This window comes from Lepidochelys kempii, chromosome 4 (genome assembly GCF_965140265.1).
Source record: "Lepidochelys kempii isolate rLepKem1 chromosome 4, rLepKem1.hap2, whole genome shotgun sequence".
Lineage (NCBI taxonomy): Eukaryota > Metazoa > Chordata > Testudines > Cheloniidae > Lepidochelys > Lepidochelys kempii.
In genome coordinates this window covers 77,312,840-77,328,005 of record NC_133259.1, presented here as the reverse complement: position 1 = coordinate 77,328,005, position 15,166 = coordinate 77,312,840, and the positions used below count along the sequence as shown (strand labels likewise).

The 15,166-nt window shown below is 39.4% G+C and overlaps 1 protein-coding gene across 31 annotated transcripts in view; it reads right to left on the bottom strand.

Annotated features, from left to right (window-relative positions):
• The window catches only part of TENM3 (teneurin transmembrane protein 3), a 2,195,833-nt gene that overhangs the window by 938,173 nt on the left and 1,242,494 nt on the right, over positions 1-15,166 (bottom strand). For all 31 annotated transcript variants that reach the window (XM_073341694.1, XM_073341703.1, XM_073341702.1 and 28 more), the window contains one exon: positions 4,514-4,672. The gene's annotated coding sequence lies outside the window, so the exon portion shown is untranslated. The remainder of the gene's footprint in view (positions 1-4,513; positions 4,673-15,166) is intronic.

Genomic DNA, 15,166 nt, shown 5'->3' with positions numbered 1-15,166 from the left:
TCTCCATGCCCTCCCCCTCTCTAGAGGAAAAGGGGAGGTTGCAGAAGTCGATGCTGCCCACCAGCACCTGCCCTACTCTTCCTATACCGAACCTCTCAATAATCCCCTGGACAAACATGGGAATAGTCATGGATCCTATGATGGCTCCCCAGTAGGCCAGCTGCTTCATGGGCCATCTCCATGAAGAATTTCTGGACAAATGCACCATGAAACTAATGATATATCTGCTATACATCAATGATACTTTTACCCTTTGTACAGATGACCTAGATTTCCACCACAACTTCTTGAGGGAGTTTAACAACCACCACCCATTCATCACACTCTCTGTAGAATTCTCCCACACCAACATCATGATCAAGTTCCACAATGGAACTCTACAAAAACATATAAGAAACCCAACTAACCTTTACAGATCCAGTAACCACCCCAAACACACAAGAAATTAATTATCTACAGCGGCACTCAGATATGGCAGAATATGCTCAGGATACGGACCTTAACACACTTGAACCATCTTTATCAAACAAAGACATTCCACCAGGTAAGTAGATCACATCAAGAACGGGTCATCTAAATACCCCAAAAGAACCTGCTTCAATAGAGGGAAAAAAACCTCTATGACCACACACCCTTACTTGTTACCCATCACCCCACACTGGAACCCATATAAACCCACTGGAACCCATTAAACAACTACATCCTGTACTTGATGAGGATCACATCCTAAAATAAATTTTTTCTTGAACACCCTTGTCTGGCCTTCAGATGACCTCATCAAGCTCATCATCAGGAATAAGTTCCTCAAAACCCAGGACGTAGCACACAGAGCAGCACCAGCTCCTGCCATAACAAAAGATGCAGAACCTGCAGGCATATCTCCGCTGCTATAATGATCAATACCTCCCACAACACATCTTTCATCATCCAGTGGTCCTACACATGCCTACCCAACATGTGGTGTATCTCATCCAGAGCACTAACTGTCCCAATAGCAACTGTGGGTGAAACAAGACAAACACAATGCACTCATATCCTCTTACACAGTAAAAATGAAAAAAAGACAAAAACACCATATCATAAAACAATTGCTCCATATCTGACATCTCAATCCTCAGCATCAAAGGAAACCTGTACAACACCTTCAAAAGTTGAACCTGGGAACTTAAATTCCTCATTCTCTGAGACACCAAAAATCATGGACTGAACAGAAACTCTGGGTTTACAACAATCTGTGACCCTTATTTGTCCTATGACAGTAGAGGTGTTAACCGTCTACTTCACCTTGAATGGTCTCTTGCAGCATGTGTTAATTTCTTATCTTTTCCACCTTGAATTTAGCTGTGACACTAGGAGTACCTTTCCCAGACATGAAAAAGAGCTCTGTGTAAGCTTGAACGCTTGTCTCTTTCACTTACAGAATTTGGTCCAATAAAAGACGTTACCTCACTCACCTTGTCTCTCTAATATCCTGGGACCAACACAACTCGAACAACATTAAAATGGAAAAGCTTTTTAAATGGGCGTTTCTATTAAAATGATCATTAGTGAAGGAGTTAATGTCATTTAGGCTTCATCAGATTGAGATGAATATTATGCTTCACACTGTTCTAGAAATTTCAGCCTCTCTCTGTATAGATTCAGTAAGATAGCATTGCCTTGATTCACCATTTAGAAGGTTATCTTCATAATATCCACAGGGGTTACATTGTTTTTTTAATTATATTTTAAATTCCAAAGTATCTTAACCTGCCATGAGGGTCTTGTAAATACAACAGGCAGACCAGATCCAGCCCATGGGTTCTTGTGTTCAACATCTTAGAACTATCAAGTGTATATATACCCAGATTTCAGAGTAGGAGCTGTGTTAGTCTGTATCCGCAAAAAGAACAGGAGTACTTGTGGCACCTTAGAGACTAACAAATTTATTTGAGCATAAGCTTTCGTGGGCTACAGAAGTGGGTCGTAGCCCACGAAAGCTTATGCTCAAAAAAATGTGTTAGTCTCTAAGGTGCCACGAGTACTCCTGTTCTTATATACCCAGAGACCCTTCCCTTTATAACTTGCTTGGTAGTTGAAGCCCGTGTCAAGAGTCTCCATTTGCAGCTGCAGTTAAGTAATCGCCTTGTCAATACACAGGTAGTCTTCAGTTTTTCTTTCACAGATGCATTCGTTTTTCATTTAAACACAAACAGTTGCATCTCTTCCTGATCCAGATATAGCACAATCTTAGGCAATTGATAATCACAGGTTTCCAGTTAATCTTTTTCAATTTGGAAAGTGTTTGAGGAAGTGTTACTGTTTTATGTTTGAAGCACTGCACACATAATCATGAAATATTCTTTTGGCTTCTTTAACGATCGTAAAAATAATACCTTTGAGGCATCTCTAAACATTTTACAAGCCCTGTCTGGACACATACCCATAACTAGAAACCAAAGGACCCCAGGTAAAAGTAAAAAATTACTGGACAATTTCTGACTTATGTACATTTGATCTTATTACAAGGACTCACGATTTTCACTGAAATCACTAAGGAACAGACTTTATCTATGAAAGGAAAATTAAAAACAAGGAAAAAACAATAGCTCATCTTAAAATGGGCTGAAGTTATCCAGACAATTTAAACAAATAGACAAAAGTCAGTTTCCCAGACCAAACAGATTAAAAAAGTGAGTTGTTGCTTAAGCCATACCTAGAGTTTTATGTAGGCTTTTTGGGGGGGATTCAGTTCTAGTTTTCCTCCTTGATTGCTTCCAGCACCTTCCACACTCCATTTGCAATTTCTCTCCTCTGCCAAATATCTCTGTGATATATCCCAGTTCTCCCTGGTCTTTCTATATCCACCCTGCTCTCACTGGTACCTCTTTCTTTAAATGGACATCAGCTAAAGATGAGCACATTGGATTTTGTTCAGTGACTTCATCTTAACTGGCTTGCACTATAATATAGCCTTAAATTAAATGGCAATCTGTGATGGAGAATATAAACCCAACACTGGGATAGAAGGGGTTAAGGAGAAGTTCTGGGCCCATATGGCCCTGCCCTATTGCACCTGCAGAGCCTGTTCCAGCTGGAGGAGGAGTTTAAAAGAGAGATAGCGCACAAAGAAGGGATAGCAGATAGGACAGGGGGATGGACCTATCCCAAGAGCTCCGAAGTATGGGAACTGTGGAAATCTTTGCTGCAGGAAAGGGGTCTGCACTTGGCAGCTATCCTAGGCCCCACAGCAGCGACTAGCTAGTCCTTAAGGATTAAAGAACCCTTCGTTCTATCTTTTCTCGGATTGTTTGTGAGACTGTAACAATGCCCTGGACTAGGAACATAAGTGGTAGAAAGCAGCCCAAGGTGGCAGTCTCAAAGCATTCCTGGGTGCTTGATAAGATAGCCACTCCGAGGGCCCTGGGTCAGAAACCAGTAGAGGGAGAGCCCTTACATAGACAATGTAAGTCCTGAAGTAAAGTTGTGAGGTCCTCAAGGGCCTGGAATTGGGCATGCAAGTCCTTTTTGGGGGACATTGTATTTCTATGCTTTGTTGGACTCTGTTACCCCAGAAAGGGATGGATTTTAGTGGTGACCTGGCTGGAGGACCGAGTTTCCATCTACTAAAAAAGAGATTGCTAACACACGATAGCGACCAGCACTAGGAGATGCTAGAGACCGGGAAGAGTTGTGACCTAGGGACTAACCATTGGGGGTACCGCTGACGAGCCCAGCCCTGTCACACAAGTATAATTCAGAAACATAACCAAAAATTCCTTAAAATTTCAGTTCCTACAAATAAATGAGTGAGCGTACACCTAAATATCATAAAATCACTACATCAGACTGTTAGTGAAAAATTAAAAGAGGACCTTCTACAGACAGAACAGGCAGTTCATTCTTACAAACTGTACATTACTTTAATATTATTGTAGAATATGCAAACACTTCAGACAGTAATGCAAATTTCACAGTATTGAGAATATGTCTAAGTCTTGTTCCATTGACAAAAAGTTGCAACTACTGAGTAAAAGTAATAAATAATATACGCACCATAAAAAGCTGATCCTTAAAATATATTTAGATTTGTTTGAAAATGCAATTAATATATATTGTACATCAGGATTTCTGCAGGATCTTTTGAGCCAAAGACTTAGAGCACTAATAATTAGCTAAATATCTGAATGACAAAATCTGGCTTTGATTCCAAACAACTCCTGTTTAGGGAATGTTTGTCTGTTGCTAGGCAACACAATTTGGGATCAATAAATGTTGCCAAATTATTTTTGCATATAATAATTGACTTGTAAGATTTTGCTGCTTGTAAATTGTGAAGTTTGTGGTTATTAACATTTAAATAGCTTTGTTAAAAATGCTGATTTTTATCATAAAAAGCAAAAGCTATATCTCAAAACTGAAGGGAAGAACTGCCTCCCATGATAATAAACGTTCAGTAATTTGAAAAGTTTTTCTCTCTTGGGAAAACATACAACATAGTGAAATAACATTTTATGCTGTTCTGGTCACCTACCTTCTCTGATGAGTTGGCTGTGGAAAAACTGTATAGATGCAAAGCTCAATTAGTGTAATTTATGTATCCTTGAATGCCAATCATCACCGTTGAGAGGTGGGACTTTCAGGCTCTCTGTGCATTAATTAAGAGCTCATCTCAGCAGAGTAATCTTTCTACCTAAGGACCAAAAAGTAAGTTTAATTAGATTCTAAAAGACAGCATGTCATATACAAAGTAAATGTAGTTCTTTAGCTAGTATGTAAAAAAGGACAGAAAGAGGACATTATTAACAACAATATAAAGGACACCAATCCCTTGTTCACATTTAACTTCATAGATATGGAATTATTTTCAACGTACATATTGAATCCTGCCTAAAAGACTGCGTCCAACTCTTGTAACAGTATGTGGAGACAACTGAAGTTTGACTAGGTTGTTTGGATGCCAACATTATTATTATTTGATCCCTGTCTAATTACTGATGCTGAGCTGATGTTGATCAAGTGCATCTACAGTACTGAAGTTAGACCATATTTCTTTCTGATGGCCAGCTTTTTGTTCCAGGCTACCTTCTGACTGAATATGCAATGGGCAAAACAATGCAAGCTCAGCAAAAGTGAGCGAATGGACTTGCACACTGCATCACTTTCATAGCCTGAGTGATGGAGTACGTATGCAGTTGTTGGCTGGCCCTTAAAATTTGGAGAGGTTAAAAAACTTGCTGGGCTCACTGGTGTCAGCTGCTTGAGAGATGCCTCTCTCATGGAATGGCTTGTGTGAGGACTATCAAATATGCTGCTTAGGACTCACTTGGGAAATAGTATATAAATAATATATTGCATCATTTATAAATGAAGGGAGGGAAAACAAATTTAAAAAGCTGGTCTGGAAAATAAACATGTCAGCTAATAGCTTGTGCATAAAAAAGGGGGGAAAATTAAGAGAAAAATAAGTTTACACTTGAGAGAACAAGAACAAACTAGTTTGTCAAAGACTGAAATAACGAATATAATGAAAGAGTAACAAAAAAACACAAACAAAGAAAACAAAAAGAAAGGCTGCTGCAGAAGGCTTGGAAAGAACAAATAAAATGCCAAACTCCAAAATGAAATTTAGAACAGCAGAAAAACCCAGAAAAAAAGGATTTCAGTGTTCTGAAAGGTTACAGGCAGCTGCGAACAGAAGCTAAAATAAACTATGTATGCATTACATGACATAATTAATAATAATTATAAAGGAGGATCTTGTATAGAGAAATAGTACAATAGAAAGATGCATCAGAATGTGGGAAAAGATTTACTAGCTGTCCTATAAAAAACAAATGTGAGTTCTGGTGTTCTTTGTTGCTGTTATATTTCACAGGCTTTTACAAAAGGAATATGTTTGGGAAACACAGCCATTGTATATGCTATAAATTTACCACCTAACTAGTGTACCTGACGGGTACTGAATAACAGTAGCAAAGCTGACAAAACAAACTGTAGATATTACAGGTACTGTGTGTAAACTGTTTTCCTCTAAACAATAATGTATGATGAAACTATTACTACTGTATAAGAGCAATTGTTCTGTGAAATAAAATAGGAAAAAAATTAGCCAATAATTTATGTTAATGTTGTTCATAAAAATATTTTATATTCCTCTCCCAGTTCTCTCTCACGTATACTCCCAGCCATTTATGTAGTGTTTATTATACAATAGGAATAAGAAGCACTCCCCAGGTATAGGATAGCAGTATGACTCATTAGATTTAAGAGCCCGATAAGTAGATGGGCTAAAAAAAATCATGTCCTTACATACAATACGAATACACTGCAATACCCCTTGAGAATATAAGTATTAGAAACTTGCTATATTGTTAGGAAGTCAGTCTTCATTCTATGAATTAAAAGTACAGGTATTATCAAAGTCACATAGTACAAATGACTGGTTATATGTCATACTCCTCTAAGTATATGCATTTTTTGAAATCTGAAATCTTGTTCGTTTTCCACACTGTTTTCAAATTTATCCCTCTGTTTTAGAGTATGATAGCCTTTGGACAGGGACATGTTTAATATTCACTAACACTTGGGGCATATATTTTTATACGGAAAGGCAAAAGAGATATGCCTATGGTTTGTTATTTTTACTCTCTTAATTGAAGCAAAGTATTGAGTCTTGTTATCTGCGGCCTCCTACTAGTCATATTTAGCACATTCCTTGTCAGGTGTGTCCCTTGATTAAGGTGATGGCAGAGATAACTAACACACTAAACTTTGGAATAAACAGTAATTCTTTGTTCTTCTAAACAAAGATGAATTTTATGACTCTTTAATTTGCTGTCATTCACAAGGGACAATGTCAAGAACTGAACCACAGGACTTTTAGGTAAGTACAAATTGAACGTTAGCAGCATGGTGCCTGCTCATTCCCTTTGCCTCCTCACTCCCTTCCTTCATATTTCCTGAGTTTGTTCTCATCTGAACCCACACTGGTGGTATGCTGCTTTGGAAGTCAGCATTAAACAAGAACAATAAACTTGAACAATAAAATCTGGATGATCTACTGAATCGTGACTGAGATTTGTGACCTGCCTTCAGGTGAATCAAATTCAGTCACAAAAACTTCTGACATGCAGCTATCACAAGCGCCTCAGAGAATGTCAGGTTTCAGAGTAACAGCCGTGTTAGTTGTACTAAATATTGTAAATGAAACATGTTGAGAACCACTGGATATCATGTGCTATCATACAATAATTATCAAAGGTGGATAACCTACCTAGGGGTGTGCTAGATCTGAGCACAGTCTAGCCACCCAAAGTACAACCCCACCTGAACCCCATGAGTATGTACGTGGGGAAGCTAGCCCATGCTACCTCCGCTACACTTCTATTTTTATCATGCTAGTTCAGATAAGAGTGAGAGCAAGTATGTGTATTGGAGCTTGGAATCATTCTCCTAGCTCATAGTGTAGACATAGCCTAAGAAACACAATTTGTAAGACTACGTGTAGTGCCACCACCTGGTGACTCCTGCCATAACAATAGTATACATGTGTATCTAAGCTTATCGATAAATGTTGCATAACATATGGAGAGGTATTCTGAAACTTTCAGAAATGTTCACAAACTGTCTTGTGGGTATCTTTCCTTCCATTCATAGTGGTCTAGGTCACCATCTTTCCCATTTCCAAATGCAAAACTTCCTAAATCAAAAATAACAAATGCTTGTAGGATAAAAAACATTTTGAAACTATTTACATAACTCTAGCTATCTTCACTGAGGTAAGTATTCTATCTTTTTTTGAAAAAAACATTAATCACACTGTCTACTTTTAAAAAGAAAAGGAGTACTTGTGGCACCTTAGAGACTAACAAATGTATTTGAGCATAAGCTTTCGTGAGCTACAGCTCACTTCATTTTATCTCTCTTTGTAATTTAGTTTGGATCTGATTTAACTCCCTCTAGCTTCCTCTGTTACCAGCCCCTGTGGACTTTTAGGAAGTGATCCCTAGGCCACAGTTTAGGAACTGCTGACATACAGGGCTGGCTCTAGGTTTTTTGCCGCCCCAAGCAAAACATTTGCAGCCCCAAGCTCAGGTGGAGGTGGGGCTGGGGCTTGCAGGCGGTGCTGGAAGTGGAGGGAGTGATGTCACTTTCTCCCAGTGCCTGCAGGGGCTTTACCCCCTCCCCCACCCAGCTGCGCAGAGAAGCCCCCATAAAGAGGTGGCACAAGGCAGAGCAGCAGCCAGTGCACAGATGAGGTTTTTGTAGTGGTGGTGGTGGGTGGGTGGTTTTAAGGAACAAAAGAAAGTTTTTAGAATATTATCAGGGTCAAATGGAGTTAAAATGGAAATTTATTTCCCACCTTATAGCAGCTGCTAATCTTCCCCCTGCCACACACACACACACACACGTACGTACGTACGTACGTAAGAGTGAGGGTAGGAAATATTTGCCAAATATTTACAGTACCTGATACACCCTGAAAATGATATTACATCTGAAAAGCACTTGTATACTTTTATGCAGCATTACTTTAAATATCTACACTAGCAGTTCAGAAGTGTTTTTATATATTAAATCTTAAGTTTTGCTGGAGTCCATCCCAGCTCAATCCTATCCCCACACAATAAGAATTGTTCAGCTTGACTTTTCTGATTTCTAGTACATTAAAGCACAGAGAAACCCAGTAGGTGGAGATTTCTCTGTGGCCAAAGATCTCTTGTGAAGGAGGGTCAGATCCTTCGTCTATCGGTTTATCATACAGCACTGGAGTCACTTTGAAAATGATTCCATTGCAGTCAGCAACACCCAAAATGTGGATGGAAGTCATTAATCAGGTAGCCAAACCTTAATATGTTCTGCTGTCAAGACAGTGACCATTGCTGACTCTATGGATAAGAGAGAATTTCATTTTAAATTGGGATGCACCTGTATGTGATAACTTTGACTTCAGCATTTTGCAACCTAAGTCTCCCCAGTTATCCCTTCCATTTGTCACATCCTCCTCACTTACCCTAATCTCAGTATCTATACTCAACTTTATGAAAACATTTCAAATCCATATTTTTGAAATGAGAAAGTTAAGAACACTGATTTACCCATGTGACTGGGGAATTACTTTCTTGATTCTTAACTATACACTCAATTGAAAAGCGAACAAAAATACAATACTATTACCATAGGATCTGTACTTTTTTACAAATTTGACCTGCTTGATATTATTCTGTCTGACTGCATGGAGTTAAGTGCTGTTGGGATGAGCAAAACAGGAAACTAAACAATGACTAGATATAAGATCATCAAGGAAAATGGAACAGTGGGAGGGATAGCTCAGTGATTGGAGCATTGGCCTACTAAACCCAGGGTTGTGAGCTCAATCCTTGAGTGGGCCATTTAGGGATCTGAGGCAAAAATTGGGGATTGGTCCTGCTTTCAGCAAGTGGTTGGACTAGATGACCTTTTGCGGTCCCTTCCAACCCCAATATTCTATGAATACTAAGGGCTCTGAAGAGAACAGTGGGAAAGCTATGAATTGGAAAATGCCTGACTTCAGCCACGTTAATAGGTTTGTTTTTCTATCTAAGATCAAAGGACATAAGAACCCCTGCCTAGAGAGGAAGGTAACAGTGGGCAACAGCAGGTTTGGTAGTTGTGGGTGTGGAGAGACAGGACTGATGCTGATGCTGATGCTGAGAGCAGAGAATGTAGCAGGTCTGTGGGGCTGTGGCAGAGATGTGCAGGACGTGTCTGAGGTAGCTGGGCTTTGCTAAGCTTTGAGAGAGATGACGAGCTTTAAGCAAGACGCAAGCAGCTAAACCTTTTGGACTCTTAGACTGTTCTCTGCTTGTTGTGTGTACCTTTGGGATGAATGAACAATACGAAAGGGTCTGTTTTGAATAACTTTAATCAACTGCTGATCACAGGTTCCCAGAGACAAGTGACTTACAGGTATCAATTTCAGTTGGGCCTTCTTGTGTTAATATGATTTAAACCAGGGGATTGCTACCCTGGGATTTTAGCTAGGAGTGGTAGAACTGCAAGGGTCCACCCTGGCAGAGGTGAAGGTAGTGAAACTTGTCACGTGAGGGATGCAGTCATGAGGGAGTGCAAGGGGTGAAAGCAACTACTCACTCGAACAGTATGAAGGGATTAGGGGGTGTTGTAGCCTGGTACTCCAGTCTGAAGTGGGGAGAACCACAGACTTCCACTCTGGTAGGAATGCCAGTAGAGAGAGGGCTGTCAGTTGGAAGAGTACCCATGGAAGAAACTGGTGGAGAGATCACAGATGCAGCTTGTCCCCGAGCCACCACAACAGTAAATAAGGTAATCTGTCATGATCAAGCCAACTGGAGCAGAACATTATTCTGTACTACCTAGATGCTACACATATTTATTTAAGATTACAGAAATGGTCAATATAGTCTATTGATTTTTTTTGAAATAATCTGTGATCCTATAATTAAAGACAATAAGGCTGGGTGGTGTAAGTAATATTGTGGGTACCAAAACATTAACGATGTCAAGTGTGCATTACTTACATGGAAGTTATGGTACTAGAGAGGAGCAAATCACTGTGAAAGAAAAAAATTTACAAGGTCCTGCAGTGCTACTCAGGCTTCCCAGTGCAATCCCCAACCCATCATTGCCACCAGGATATTTTCACACTGTTTATAGTAATTATGAAAAGCAAAAGCAAAATGTAGTCATCTTCCATATGCCAAGGTACCCACTCATTTTGTACTGATATCCCAGTCAACCCTCAACCAACAAAGTGATCAAGTGGCATATTATATAAATGATATAATGGGGGGAAGCCCCTACCCACTGTTCTCATTCTGGGTTTCAGACAAGTGAATGCAGTCATATTTTGTGCTGCTGCTGTGTTGTGGAGCAGAACCACACTGGAATTATGACCACTACCCTTAATACACCTTCTGACCTCTCTGCTACTAGTCTTCAATTTGGAGAAGCATGAATTATGACATGACATTACTGCAAACTTGTCTTACATCATTACTATGGGGAAGAGAGATCAGCCTGCTGTTCACTTTCCAGATATCACTCTTCTTACTTCACTGCTAATGGCCTCTGTTGCAGCATCCTCATCTATATCAGAAAAGAAACTGCTTCCCAATTTCTGGCTCCAAAATGTGGTGCTCTGTCTTCCCAGTTAAATTTACCAAACTGGACCTTTATTTTTATTACGTATCTCTCTGGGGTTTTCAAGATAAGATGCCCAAAAATGGGAAACCATGTTACAGCTTCTAGACCTGGCCATCTTGTCCAGTTTCCATTATAAGAGATGGCCCTTTCAGAGGCTCTCTTTTCTGCATAGACGATTGCTGCTGCTCCCACAGTGTGTGAAATCACTCTGATGCCTCAATTAAGCAGAAAAAAGCCTCTGATTTGTGATCTCTCTCCAAGTGGTGTGCCCCATACTTATAGATCTGTAATCTGCGTTGACGTTTAATAGATCAAAATCAAACCAATTACTTTACTTCAGAGTTAAGGGAAGGATTTTAATAGGGAAGTGATCTGAGGGGGAGGGATAGCTCAGTGGTTTGAGCATTGGCCTGTTAAACCCAGGGTTGTGAGTTCAATCCTTGAGGGGGGCATTTAGGGATCTGGGGCAAAAATTGGGGATTGGTCCTGCTTTGAGCAGAGGGTTGGACTAGATGATCTCCTGAGGTCCCTTCCAACCCTGATATTCTATGATTCTATGAAATTAGGCCTTAAACAAGTTAAATTCCATTCATTTCCTGGCTCTGTGGTCAAGGAGAGGATTAAACAAGGCAGTGGCTTTAATCTATGCCAATCTTATTTATGAGTCATTTCTCAACTCTGTAAAACAGAAAATAGGTTTGTAAAGATGATACAGGCAAGTTGAGCAGATTCTGAGTGGAAGTGTAATGACAACATGGTATACTTTATCATGGTGAAGAAACTTTGGTCCAAATCCGTGTCCCCTTTACTGCTGCCCTGTACCACTCTGGTGGCACAAACCAGCCATAAAGCCAGTTTAACTGTCTGGGGGAAGGATTGCCCAAACTAGGGGGAATCCCTAGGTGGCATAGAGCCATCATAGCAGTTCTCAGAATGTGGGGGCATGTCTGACCCATCTACACTAGGTGACTTCCAGTTGCCATGATGACCCTTGGGAGTGATAGGCAATCAGATGTGCATATTAGAGCAAGGCTGCCCTAATATGGCTGGCTAGCTAGCCAGCCCGAGGATCAGGGGAAGCAGTGTAAAAATAGCATTAAAGTCACCTTTGCTCTCTAACAAGTGAAACTCAGACACAGTCCAGTTTTGGAGCCAGAAAATCGTTTTCAGTTGAGGAAAATGCGACTGTTTCTTGGCAGTATCAATTGGGAGGATTAAAAAGAGCAGGAAATGGATTCCTATGGATTTTTAAACACCTAAAGAAAAAAGTTCCCTGCTATTCTACTAAAACAGTCGTAAGGATGTTGCACGATCTTTCCCATAATTTGTAATTCAGATTGAGAATGGGAGATGAGAGGAAAATAACAGATACATAAGCATTATAGCTACTGGCTCTCGCAGAGGTGGATTAACTATGCCAGCGTGAGAAGCTCTCCCATCTTTACTAAAGTGTTACTGTGGTGCAGATGCACTGATGCAGCATTTTAAGTGTATACTTGCCCCATGTGTAGACCTGCACTCAAAGAAGCTCTCACAATAGCTTCTGCAATTACTCCCAAGCAAACATGACAGTTTCAATCAACCAGGGAAATAGAATCCATACCATGTGACAGAAGACATGTGACTAGTTTCAATCAAACCAATGCGAAACAAGGAAATGCACTGGGAAAAATAGCCTTGAAATTTCTTCAGGCAGTGGAATTTGGGAAAATGACCGGGATAATTTTTAAAAACATTTGTCACTGGCACACAAAATTTCAGGCAAAATGCTGGATTTTTATACCGAGGGATATTGTGAGTGGCACTTTTGCAGCCAATATTTATGACAGCTCTAGCAAAAGTCAACTAGTCCACCCTGATTTTTAAAAATGTCTGTATTAAAATGCTTTACAGAAATAGATGTACTCCTTTGCTCATTATTTATTATAGTTTGCTGTGACTTAACCTGGATACTGCAAGCAACTTAATATATGGATTTATGGTACTTCTGTATCCTCCAGTGAAATGCTGTTTTGTTGCTTCTAACAAAAGTACTCTTGAGTGAATCACAACAAATATTCCCCATTCTCCCAACAGCAGTGAAATATGAAGGGGATTGAGGAAGACTATTATTCCTTTTCCTCTGTTGGTGAACAGTAGTGTGACAAAAGCCATGCTTTAAGAGCAGTGTTCTTTCTATACGGATATGAATATATTTTGCACCTAAAATATAGTTTTTGAAAAAAAGTCAACAGTAGAATTTTAGTGGCTGCTCTGAAGCAGATGATAATAAATGAAGTTAGGTTGGTTTTTTTATGACCTCAAAAACACATAAAAAACAAAAAAACAGAACTGTGCTTATAATATAATTAATAGCTTTGTTTTTTTGCAGCTCATCACAGTTCCAGTCAACCAAAAGCAGAGACTGTCATTAACTTTTCCTGTTCCCACACTATCCTCATTGAATAGGAAAGATTTTTATTGAAGAGTAATAGAAGAGATAAATGTATCATACACTTAACCTTGCAAAGCTCTTGAAGCTGAACACATATCAATGATTTCTGTAGCTGGATCTGAATTCTCTCAATTAAACACCTCAGTTTGGGGTCAGAGGCTACAGCAGCTATATGTCATGTCTACAGATCATATGGCTATGATCTCTGTTGCAAATTAGTCAGAAAATATGAGCTGGAAAGACCAGGTTATTACTCTTTATACAGTTTTTTTTTCTTTTTCTTTTTTGGTTTGGGCAATGTAGTAAAAGATCTGGTTCAGATTTAAGGTAGGACAAAAATGATTTGCTGAATGGCTATCGTAAAACTATCCTTTGAGCCAGACAATAATTGGAAGAACACCTACCTGGAATCAAAGTGTGAGCTGTTTCTCACACAATCAAGCTACTAAATAGCCGAAATGGTGTTTTCTGTCTGACAAGAAAAATAAAGTAAAACACCAATGAAGCCCTCCCCACACCCCAGAAGGAGTGAAGCCAAAAGAAAGGAACATATATGAGAACATTATGGATTTCTTTCTCATCTGTATCAAGCTTATCTTTAACTAAAAGCAATGTGCAAAACAGAAATCGAAACAAAACAAAACAAAATGGAATACAACCCCCTACCTGAACAATGTCCCTTTAATTTTAGAGTTCATGGAAAGCCATCTGACTCACAGATATTATAGTTTAATAATATTTTTCTCACATGCAAGCCATTGTGTTTCTACATACTGTACATAGCTAATAAAAGTAATACATAAAAATTACTCTCACAGGAAACTCTCTCTTGCTGCTAATATTCATCACAAATGATCAGCCAGGCAGAACTGATTTCTACTAAAATATCTTTGTGCACATTTTTGTTATCGTTGATATTTATTTAGTGACTATCTGAGTAAACAGTGTAAGCGTTACCAGGGCAGCTTGTAGTTATCAGGCTTTATATGATCAAATCATGTGTCACCATAGTAAATTAAATCCAAGTGGATGCTTGATTGATTCTGAAGTTAACCTTATGGTTAGCTATCAAGTCAGCAAAAGTTGAATTGTTGCTTATCAACCCAGCTTCTGGCTAATTAGGACTAAATACCACATTTATAGTTTTTCTTCTCCAGAAAAATTATTTTATAGCTAGAGAGTCAGAAATTGGCACATTGAAATGTGTCATGTACTAGTATCATTCCACTGTTTTAGTTGGAATTCCCCATATTTTCCCTCTTCAACTATTCCTGTCAAGGTTTTTCCTGCTCAAGATAAGGAGTTGGCCTAAAATATCCAAGGCTGGATTGGTTACTGTTTACATAGCCATCAGCAGGCCACAATGTACCCAAAACTCATAAACACACCAGGGAAGGACACATGTGGCACAAACACTTAGGTGCAGTCCAGTGTGCTCCCTGGCTGATGGTCAGTATGGAATGGAGCAAGGTCATGACCCTGTTTCCTCCTGTATCCTTTGGGGGTAGCTTTTCTCCTAGAATAAGAACTGGAAGCAACATCTTTTCACCTCACCAAATACTGTAAGAACCAGGATGGGAGCCAGGC